The sequence below is a fragment of the Gallus gallus genome, chromosome 2, assembly GCF_016699485.2.
Source record: "Gallus gallus isolate bGalGal1 chromosome 2, bGalGal1.mat.broiler.GRCg7b, whole genome shotgun sequence".
Taxonomy (NCBI): Eukaryota; Metazoa; Chordata; class Aves; order Galliformes; family Phasianidae; genus Gallus; species Gallus gallus.
Genome location: NC_052533.1, coordinates 25,665,174 through 25,677,892, shown reverse-complemented (window position 1 = coordinate 25,677,892; position 12,719 = coordinate 25,665,174).

The following is a 12,719-nucleotide window of genomic DNA, read 5'->3' as shown; positions in this document are numbered from 1 at the left end:
GAATGCTATGGCATTCAAGGACTGTCTCAGATATTGTCTCATGACTTGAAGACACACACTTTCTGAAACCTGGGAAATATATTCCATCACCACCACAGACAAGGTAGGCTGGGAGTCTTCTGCAGACACTGAATTTATTTTATTTTTTAATGCATTTATATATATATTTATGTACCTAAAGCAAAATACTTAATTAATAAACATTCTGAAAACAATATTCTTGCTTTATAGTATATTATGTGAAGATTGTTGTATTGCATATTTTTCTCAAAAAGACTGATGAAGATGAAAATACATTTTTATAATGAAGAAAGTATTCAGAAAAAAAGAAGCAATAGAAAATGATACACAGAAAAGAATCACTAGTGAATGTAAATACTGCAAATAGTACACAGTTCTCCTTTGTGTGCCTAAGCACCATAAGTCCTGCTATTTTAGCTCTTCCTAAATTCTCACCCAGTTAAGAAGATAATTAAGAGCAAAAAACAAAGTTCTTTTAGTAATGAGGCGATAATAAAGCGTACCATGAAAATCAAGTGCGTGTTTAATAACTGTATGTAACCTTTGTTTTTTGACTGCTGGTTGTGGTGATGGCAGTGTGTTTAAGAGTAGTAGATGGACTGGAAGCTGTCTTTTCTATCTAGGATTGGAGCTGTATTATCTCTATACCTCTACTATATTTTGAAGTAAAAAACACTAATATTTTATTTGCCTTTTTCCTTTCCCCTTTCCTTTGTTTATCCTGTCCCCTTTTCCCTCTCCCTCTCCTTCCTCTCCCTCTCTCCTTCCTCTCCCTCTCTCATTCCCTCCCCTTCCCTCTCTCATTCCCTTCCCTCTCTCATTCCCTTCCCTTCCCTCTCTCATTCCCTTCCCTTCCCTTCCCTTCCCTTCCCTTCCCTTCCCTTCCCTTCCCTTCCCTTCCCTTCCCTTCCCTTCCCTTCCCTTCCCTTCCCTTCCCTTCCCTTCCCTTCCCTTCCCTTCCCTTCCCTTCCCTTCCCTTCCCTTCCCTTCCCTTCCCTTCCCTTCCCTTCCCTTCCCTTCCCTTCCCTTCCCTTCCCTTCCCTTCCCTTCCCTTCCCTTCCCTTCCCTTCCCTTCCTTACCCTTCCCTTCCCTTCCCCCTCCAAATTTCTATGCATACCTATAAAAAAAATTGTTTTAGTAAGTTCTTATGTAATCTTATTATAAGCTACTCATTTCAGAAAAAAAAAAAAAAAGGAATTTCTTTATTTTCAGAGTTGACCTTTAAACATTTTTATAATTTCTTTTTAAATTCATATAGCTACTGAAATCTGTACATCAGCCTGAAATCAGTGCATAAGCATATACTCCGTTTTACAGATTTCAGATAGTATTAAAGGCATCTGCCTTCTGTGCAGTTCTTGAAGGACCAACTATCCTTTATGGATCAGAGCTACTAGGAAACATTCAAGCACTAGTGAGCCTTAATCACCTTGGGTCCTTTTCAATCACCTTTATGTTGAGCTTGTCTCTCTCTTTTCTACTTATATGACACAGAAAGCATATTCAGTCTTCACTTGGATTTTTTTTTTATAATAAATACTTTGTTTCTGAGAAGCATGAAGAGGACACTGAGCTGTGCTCCTGAAGGGAGATGTCCAAATGTTCAGCAGTGTCCCCCATGCTCAAGGGCTTTTGCAAGGTAGTGTTTGTGGGCTGAAAAATACTTGGATGTGAAGAAAAAGACAAAGATTGGGGAGGCTTTGTCTTTCTCTGTTGATATCAACAGAGGAAAACAGGAGAGAAAACAAAGCTAAAGTTAAAGAGGAAAGACTAAGAGGGAGGATTCCTGAAAGAAAAGAGGAAACAAACAGAAAGAAAAGCATATGTAAAACAGTTCTGTTCTCTTTCCTCTTTCTTTGTCCCTTAATTGGAAGGGTTCACTGATTGCTTTCTTCAACTTATTCTAAGAATTGTAGCAAAAAGGTATTTAGCTACTTCCATGCTTTTATTATAAAAAAATATTCATGCATGTGTGAATCTGCTTCAAAACTCTGCAGTCCCAGTCTGAGCACCTTGGAAGTTACAGCAGCCTAAGCTCACGAAAGTTAAGGAAAATAGGCGTAGTCCTTAGAGAAGTTAATTTAACAGTTACCCAGGGGTTGAACTTATTCCACAGTTTGAAGTACAATAAATTACAAATGGATTTTTTTTTTTTTTTTTTTTGAAAAGAGGAAGAAAAATAACGACAGTTCTGTATGGAAGCAATTGTCCATGAAGAAAGAGACTTGTATCCATGTGATACTCATATTCTGGGGTCTTCAGACACAGACCATACATGTCCCAGAAAATGCCCTAATTCACAAGCCCATACTCTGGGCTGTCTGGAATGGGAGGAATGTTCCTGAAGCAAAGCTGTATTGCAACACTTACAACTTGCAAATTGGAGGGTTGTATATTTTTTTCCACGTCTCAAAGACTGTTTTTTTGTATCTTACATTTCACAGCTGCTGAAGAGAAGAATGTATTGTCATGAATAGACAACTTTGTGTGCAATACGGATATAGTCTCAGAGGAAGAATTTTTGTATCCTCTGCTTAATGGATAAGTGCTCTAAGCTGTGGACCATTATAGATGATGATCTGCAAGTCCCAGAACCTATGTTGTTAAAGGAAACACAGAAATAGAGGTTACATTCTCTTTCTCTGAATACGTATTGTGCTTTTCTCTGCACAAATAATGGTGAATTTAACATTATTTTCTGTAGTGTATTATATATAACAAGAGTCTAAATGTTTACAGCAATATTTCAATTGGAAATAATCTTAAAAAAAAACAATAATTAATACAAATCTGCATATACTATGTATACATATACAAGGTGAAGAAACAGAGTACTCTACTGCTTTTCATTTTCTCTGAAGTCTTTACCTACTGGCAGAACTTGGCCATTCTTAGTGTCTTTATGCTATGACTACTTTATCTGCAGCCAGTGTAGTTTTTCCAGGCATTATCAATAGTTATTAGATAATTGATTTAATTGCTGATAAACCTTTTCCTTCTATTGTACAAATGCGATGTGTCAAGTTTCTCCTCAACGCTGAAATGGATGGCATTAAGCAAAACAGTCCTTTTATTCAGATAATCAACTACCTGCCTTTCCAGAAAGGATTCTAGTCTTCTTTCAACTTCAATATTTCTAAAGTCGTTTTCATCATTTATATTTTCTATATGTTATATGTAATATATATGTTATACTAAATAGCTATAGTCAATGCTTTTGAAGTCAAAAAGTTAAATTATTCTGATCACTGCCATGAATCTAGACCATTTAGAAAGATACCACTTCCAACTCATGTTCATTCACTTCCTTTTCCACACAAGTCTCCCAAGTCTCTCCTAAGTACTATGTATACATATAAGCTGTGACAAGCACAAATACTGGATCTTGGGAGAAAGAAGCAAGATGACTAAAGACAGTAAATGGCCCTGACTGAAAGACTTAGGACATTTCTGAACTACTACACATTGTTTACTTGGGTATTGTTACATCCCCACCATCTCAATTCAAATTTGATACATTTATTTTTATTTGTTTCCACAAAAAAAACATTTTTCTTAACATAGCATTTTCATGGTTACATAGAAAATAAGAACTAGGCTGCAGATCCGTACTCAGTGGCTCTTTTAAGAAGTTTTAACAATTCATTCAATAATTGCTAGTACAAATGGGCTATTTGAAGACCAAAATGATGAAGAAGGAATGTTTCCTTTTGTATCAAACGTTGTGCAGAAGGCAGCTTATACAAAGTATAGGGATGAGGATGAACAAAGAGCCACCAGCAATGTACAATGAGGAATTGAAAAATACTTGTTATTGTTGCTCAGTGAAGAAGAGAAACAATGCTATATGAAGTAACAGATTTGTGAGAGCTCGGAGAGAATAATAAGAATGATCTTAGGTGTGTTTTGAAGAGTTCCACTTAAATAGAAAACAACATAAATTATTCCCTTTTCCTTGCTTACTTTAGGGAGAAAGGGTGGAAAATTTTAGCTGTGGGTTAGTCTTGAGCAATTTTCATATCAAGGGTTTCATAAACATAGTAAAACTGCGAACAATAAGCATAAATTCCTCTTTCCCAATGAGATCAACTACTTTCTTTAGAAACTTCATTATGGGATTCATGCTTACAAAATTTTGCAGAAACCCATATACACTCAGAAATTGTTTGGGATTTGTAGCAGTGGAATCAGAAGACTTTGTTGACTTGAGAGTGGAGAAAAATAAAGGAAAGAATTGACATTCCACACATTAAAATAAAATTGCCCTCATATGTAACATTGTGTAAATCTACCTCTAATGTCTGTTCTAAAAGTAATCTAATTTACTTATCCTTGACAGTAAGTATTAATGATGGATGATTGATGTTTCTTAATTTAATCAGCCCATCTCTCTAGTTAAATTTCTATTTTACTTCCTAGTATGAATGACAAAATATCCATACATTGGAAACAGTGCCTGATAGGAGTTAAGAACTGTCTAAATGCTCATGACCTCAACTCAAAAAAACAAAAATATTTCTCTCTGTTCAGGGCTTCTCTGCTTGACTGAACTCTTGGATTGTGAATCTTCAAGCACATGCCTTGAAACTGAGACCCTTTCAACATGTACTGTTTTGGTACTGAAGCATCAAGAGACCTGAACTAGATGAAGAGAGTGTACTAGACTCTCAATAGTGAATGACAGTTCCAATCTCAAAGATGATATTCCTCTCAAGAATAACAAGTGATAAACCAAATGAGAAAGTATGAGTGGGAAGTTCAGACAACACACAAGCAGTGAAGACATATTCCTTCTGTTCTGCTGCAGTAACAGTCCTTCATAAGATGAAATGCATTTTTTTTTTCTATAAAATTAAACTAAAATGATTCTTTGGAGTAATAGAGAGATATGAAGACTTTGGGCTAAGGTGATCTAATTAAAAACACCACTTGAAAGACATTAAAAAAATCTCTCTGCAAGACTTGTTGCATTGGGATGAACAAGGTAGTACCATTAATTCAGAATATCCTAGAGTGCTAATACTTTCTAGAAGGCAGCAAAAGACTTGGAAAGGAGTTATCATGCCACTTATCTTTTATATGGAAATTCTGAAGATATTATTTCATTCTGCAGTCAATATGACAGTTCATATATCTGCAATGAATATTTAGATTATGCAAGAAGTTGTGTTAAATTAGATAAAATTAATGAAAGCAGATCCAAGTTTCAGACATCCAATTAGATATCTCAGCATCCAAACAGAAATCTAATGCTGACATTCATGCAAATCCTTCACTGTATCTCAATATCATACAAAAGAACAAGTGTCAGGGAAATCAGTGATCTCTCCAGTGTTTGTCAAATTGAATAAATGCATAGTAATGCATAAAACTAACATTTGAAAACCTCTTTGAATTACAGTAATTAGAGCTGTAATCTGAAATGTGCTTAGTTTGGTAACATTATAAAAATAAAAACTTTTTTTTTTTTTAATGTTTCTACTAGGTCTTTCAATGGAAAACTGCTATTAGCTGTTAATTTGCAATTAAGAGCTAATAAATTATCAGTTTTCTTCCCTGATTTTTTTTTTTTTTTTTTTTTAAGTGAAATGTGTACCCTTTGGGATTCAGACACTTTTCTGGTAATGAGCAGCTTTCTCCCTGCAACATTTCAACCTTCTCATTGTAAAATCTGACTCCTATTAGAACCAGTTTTTTTAGCTCTGCAGATTCTTCTTCTCCAATTAAAGCTTCCTGTCGAGTAGGCCAGATTCCTTCAGGAGGGAAATGTTAAAAGTCAGTGGATTATGGAACATCACAAAGCACAGAAAAGACTAAAAATGGTTCCTAAAGGCTTATAAATTAAAATACTTTCTTTTATAATAATTGGTTGTGATTTTAGTTGAATACTCTGTAAAGCAATACCACAAAGAAGTCATTGTGAAAGGCTGTGAGCAGCAACGAAGAAATGAAGGATTTTAAATAGGAAAAAAATAAAACAAAAAGGGGGGAAATTCTAGCTTGGACAAATTCAATATAAGACTTTCATGGGGAGATAATATAAATATGTAGATAGTAAATAAATTCCTAGTAAGGTAGACATGCTGGAAGAGATTTAGAGATGATATGGATCACAAATTAAATTGCAATGTATGACAAGGAAAAGGACAGAAAAATCAATTTTTATCTGCAGTGGCATTGTTCTTTGGAGTAACAAAACAATACAAGTGCTGTCTTGACCCTATCACAGGTCAGTCTTGGTGCTGATTTCCATGAAAGAAGGATTTGCTCCTCCAAGTACCTAATCCACATAAAATTATCTGAAATCATTAAGAGTCTATGCAGGGACTTCTGAAATCTTTGCATAACTGCTATGGAGCACTTGTTATCAGAAAGATATGATATGTTGCAAATAAGATGTGGAGAAACGTGCAGAATTACAGAAACACTAGGAATGAGTGTATAAACTATGATAGCATAGATACAGCAGTTTAATAGCAAAGGAATCTGTCAAGAGAAAAACAATAAATTTCTGATTATAAAGAGGAAAAAATAGAATGAAATTCTGGCTGCAAAGTACATTCAATGGTGGAATGATTTCATTAAAAGGAGAGTTTGAGACATTTGCATGCTGAAACTTAATAAAACATAACTACCTGGAGGAAATAAGTATAAATTCACAGGAAGGTGGTCTTGTTACAGTTTCACTATCAGTAAATACAATGTTCTAAAGTTCCTTCTTCCTTGTATCCAGCAATGCTTTCTTGTGTGCCCCTGACTAAGTAGGGACACTTACGTGACTGTTAAAACTGTGTAGGTAAGAAATCTGATGAAGTTGTAAACTGCAGTTTTTGGTGTGAATTTGCAATGATTATGAGTACAACCACAGCACAAAACAATTTTTGGGCTTTTGCTTCTAAAGAAGAGTGAAAAATCTTGTAAAGGTAAAGGTATCAGATTGTTCACTTTTCCCCTTTAAAGTGAATTGTGCGCTAGCTGGAGATACCTACATGACAGCCTTTAGTTAAGAAGGGCCCTATACATGGTGAGGAACTCAGAGAGAAAAAAAGTTTCACTAAAACAGTAATTTTTTTGAATTTTTGTGCCCTCAAAACAGCGGTGAATGTCTTAGTTAATGTCTTAGCCTCCAGTAAAAAATTGCTAAGAAACAACCTGTTATGGTTTTTCTGTGTATGTGCATATTGTTTTTTTTTAAACCACCTGCACAACTGGCCTCACTGTATGGTAGTCTTCTTATGAAATAACAGTACAAGTTTAATGAGGTTATTTCAACATTTCAGCAAAGGAATATCAGATCATTTATGTACAGTTTTACTGCTCTTTTTTTTCCCTACTTTTTAAATATTTCTCTCTTTTTTTTTCCTTTTGCATTCAAGATAATAAATGTGTTAATGATTTCTCCTTTTATGCAAAAAATTAAATACTTAATAAGCTGAACATGTTTCAACTTAATTTCTCTAATTGCCACCTCCAATATATATTTTTTTTAGCCTCTGTGGATAAGACTACACAACATTTCTAAAATTCTGATAAAACACTGGAAATTCTTCTTCTTTGTACTGTTTTTCATGGACTTACTAGTAATGACTTCTCATTTTTTAGTGACTGTGAAATATGTATTACAGAAAAGTAGCAATATAAATATAGAGCTTATTTGTCAGGTACATGATCCCCAAAATGCTGGCACTCTTTGTATGGCATTTAACATCATTGTCATCAAGTACCCTTTGAATGGCAATTTTTCTTGAGTAAATCTCAAGTGCTCAGCAGAAGAAATCAATATCTTTGTCCTCATTTTGCAGCAAGGGAGCAGAGGACATGAATTAAGATCTTTCAGAAAGCCAATATCAGAGCTAGGGATCATGGTCAAAATCATGGTTTATTTGAATCCAATTCATTAACACACACTCTTTTACAGAAATACAAGGATCACTTCAACAGGAATGCCTCATATTTTTTATTTTGTTGGCCCACAACACTAGTAGAGTATGTTGGTGGTATGGCAGTAGATGCTGAACATTCCCACTGATATTCCATTACATGTTGTTGCCGTGTGGCAGATCGCAGCAGAGGGGCAGTCTGATAGAGTGGCTTCTGACATGGAAGAGCACATGAAGCAAAGGTGCAGAATTTAATTCCTCCATGGAGAAAAAAAAATGCATCCATTGTCTTTCATCAACCTTGGAGAATGATTATGGGGACTATACAGTGGATATGAGCACAGTGAGGTAGTGAATGGTGTGTTTCAGCACTGGTGACAGCAATAGTGGGTCAACTCCACTGGTGCAGATTTTTACAAGAGTGGTGTGCAGGCTTTTGTTCATGGCTGGAGAAAATAGATGGTGGTGACTATGTTGAAAAGGAGTATTTTGTAGCTGAGAATTTGCTCTATCAAATAGTGTAATTGTGCTTTTTGTATCTATTGTAGTTTCCATGGAAATTAATAAGAGACGTTACTTTTGGAACAATGTTTATTGTTTCCATAATGAAATTTCTCATTCAGTGGAGTACTTTACCTGGAAAATAAGAATAAACAAGAAGACAAACAACAGAAGAGCAATGAAAAGATCTGGGAAACCGAGGGCTTCAATGTATAACACAATATTTGCAAAAATGTCATGATATTTATAGCTCAAAAAATGAATGCTGTACATGAGTCATATCTCTCAGGACAAATGGAAAGATATTCCAAACTGTGTGCATTATCTGCTGGAGTTTTATACAAGTCAAGAAGTTAACCTGAGAAGGGAGTTCTTCAGAAAGATCAAGATTATTTATTTATTTATTTATTTAGTAAGAATTTAATGTATTCTCAAAAGAGATAAAGCATACTATACAAACAAATTCAGGGAGAAAGTTAGCACTATCACTATTCTGAAACAAAAAGTAAAGAGCAACTACAGGTAGCAGAAATAGACTTTTTTTAATGTTCATTTCATGTATGCAATTTATAAATGTCTCTCTAATGCTTTTACAGATGTGAGAAAATATTTCTCTCAATGACTGACTGATCTACCCAGTAACAAGTATCTGATGATTCTTGGTTGCTTTGGTTCCAGTTGTTGTGACAATAAAATGGATTAACCAAAGTCTAAAATAAGACAGTATTCTTTAAATTATTTTAAAGAAATAACATAATAGAGATACAATAGAAATTCATGACTGGGAAATACTGAATGATGACTTTAAAATCTAGAACATAAGGGAAAAATTCATGAGACTAATTAAAGATCTTATTAGATCTCCATTATGAGAAATAAGAGAAGAAACCTATTTATTTCTCTAGAGACAGCTTTAGCAAGATGAAATGAAGAAAAAAGGCTTAGTATCTAATTATTTGTGTCTCTTTCTCTTATAAGCACACACACAGTGAATTAGATTGCATCTTATATAGTAAAAGACATTAGCTAAATCACAGCAAATACTTAACTGTTCATAGTTCCATCTTAACAACAAAACATGTGGCTGAATGAACTTGCATTTCTGTGCCAGTAGAAAACACCCTGTAATTCTCCATTCACTAAATAAATGTTTTTATTGAAAATTAAAGGTAAAGATTAAAGATAAATCTTCAGATTATACTTCAAATAACTCTGAGTCTGGCTCTTTAAGTTGGAGTCTATAGATCTGTTTTACACTACCATGTGATTTACAGTCTGATCATAAACCTTTTTTTGCCCTCTGCATTTAAGGAACTGAGTAATTCCTTAAGTGATCAGAGCAGCAAAAATTGCTGCAATATTTAGAAAACTGCAGAACAATGGTGCTTTTTGACCCCAAATAGAAGGTCTGCAATAAGTTCCTAACTAGACTTGCATTGCCTATTTCATCACACCTATTTTATTTCTACACCTACAGCTCCTCAATACTCACTTCAGTAAGACTGATTTATTATCAAAATTTAGATTGATAATTATTGGAATAAGAAAAAAATGAATTCAGTTTATCAGTTTCGAAGGAAAAAAAACTGTATAACAAAATAAAATTTATAAAATTTATATATATATATATTATATATATAATTTCTTCCATATAAACATTAAAAAACAACAACAACAAAAAACCAACAACAACAGAAAAAAAACATCCTTCCTCACAGCATATTTAATTTTGGACACTTGTGTAATCTTTCCTGAATGACAAATAACAGTAAACTTGATGCTCTGTTAAACACTTGCAAGTTTTCATTCAATAAAATGAAATATATTACTCTTCAATATAAATATATTTCTTATTTTCTGTCTTTTCCTTACGGTGTATCAGTTTTCTATTCATATTCTACAGTGAAGTAGTAGAACACAGCTATGACAATAATAGGTCATATACATTTCTGAGAGTGATTGGTTTAGGAGAAATTTTGAATACCTTTGAGTACAATAATGTGAAGAAACCTGTTGCTCTCACTGACTTTTAAGAATTACAGTCCAAGATAAAACATTAGGAAAATCATAAATATCCCTTTAACAATTGTTAACATTAAGTAGTCTTGATTATATTTTTATAATTGTAACATTTTTCATTATTACTGATTTTCTGTGGCAAAGTAGTCTATGCTTCTGTTCACTGTATATGAAAAAGAATTAATTTTTTCAACTTTATATTCTTTCACTTAGAAATTGAGTGCCTCTTCATTCTTGGATTATATTAGGAAAAAAAAACCCCACAGGTTTTCAATTTAATATTATTTATGACATATGCATCTAAATTTATTCACTTTTATTGCTTCTGCAGTTTCTTCTTTTGAATGCAGGACTTCTGGTCTTTCCAGTCTTTTAAACTGTGTGTTGTTGATGTGTTTTTTGTTTTGTTTTGTTTGTTTTGTTCTAACCACACTTGTTGCATCCTCTAGAAAAATAATCTTTTCTATGGATAATATCCTGGATTGATGCAAATAAACCTTTAAATTTCCCATTCCATCTTCATTTTACTCATTATATTCCTTTTTATGTTTTCAACAGCACATTAACTGTGACCTCTGCTGAGATATCCTGTAGGATGGTCAGTGTTCCATTGGTTACTTTAGATACAGTTAATTTAGAAAGCTGCTTTGAGCAGTGCATTTCTCAGCCCCTGCAGCATGATCAGCATTGACAAATGCTTACTCATTCATCATTCATTGTTATTCATTCATCTAGCTCATTTTCTTTTTTTTTCATGTTCCTCCTACCTGAATGAAAGAATATTTTTTTTGCACATGATTTTCATATTTAAAAGTTTCATTGCCCTTATGTCCACTAATAAGAATATATGAAGTCAAAGTGAAGATGTTCATTTTTATGTATTTTTCTGTGATGAAGATTGTCCATATTATCCTAAAATTCCCGTTCTTTCTGTAGGTAATTTTTGATCCTACCAAAAATATATATATGTCCAATACTTCCATGCCTTCCTTTCCTTTCCTAAGGAATCAGAATTTATTATTTCCCTTGTTTTACATTTTGGTTCTTTTAAACTTTTTAGAGTACTTAAAGAATCCCAAAGGACAAAGCATTTTTTCCCGTTTAAAATATGAAAAACTTAAGACTTTTATACTGTGATATACCTCATTTGTTATATTTTTAATGATTCATCTCAGATCAGTTTCTAAAAATAAACAAAAAACATAATGATCTCCAACTCCCCAAAGATTGTTTAAGCATTTGAGAAATTGCTTTTTTCTTTGCATTTTCAGAATAGTGAATATTCAAACAGAAAAGTTCCCTGTAGTACATAGGGCTTTAGTATCACAGTATTGTTACTTATCAGAAAACATTTTTTATAGCAATCTTTCAAAAATTTTTAAGTGAAAATTAATGGGAAAAAAAAAAAAGCAATCTAATTTCTCAGTGGTATTCTTATCTTCCTCATTACTTTGGATTAAGTAGATATGTTGGTTCTACTGCACCCTTATTCGAAATGTATTTTCATAGCATCTGGGTATTCTTTCTTTCTTTTTTATTCCTTCAAAATTCATTTTTACCCTTCCAATTTCCCCTTTACCTTGTTACACTTGATGTCCTTGATTACCAGCTTTCCTATGGTCAGTTGTCTTAGATTCAGAGCATCTGATGTTAGAACTGTCCCTAAGTCTTGATTTCTCAGAAAGCACTGTACATGTATAGTCATTCAAAGGAATTAGAAGTTTTAAATATTTATATGGCTTTGGAGGATATGCTGCACTTTCAAACTGGGCTTAATTTAATCCTGTGCTACCTAACATCCCACTAACCTTATGTCCATCAGATTTTAACATCCAGAACAACCTGGAGTGGTAAGTAGATTTTCAGACAACTAAATGTTGGACTCATCCAAATATCTAAATACATTTGAAAGTATTTACCCTGATGTGTACTCTGAAAATATTACTAGCATTTCAGGAAAATTTGTCTACAGAATTACTTCTGGAATGGAAGTATCTCATTAGAAACCAACAGTGAATTTCTAATGAGATACTTTCACATATCTCATGATTATCTATCTGACATTTTAGATGTCAGTTTCGTGCAATAAATAAATAAATAAATAAATAAGGTAGAAGAGAAACTTTGTTATTTAAGGTTGTATATGACATTCAATATTGACTATCACTCTTCAGTGCATAGGCAATGAAGTATAACAGAACAAATTAGCACAAAATGTTTATGTTGTTTATGAGCTATGGGCAACTGAGACAATTAGTAACCTGAAATGAACAGAAGGGAGCTTCAGAAAGCATCTA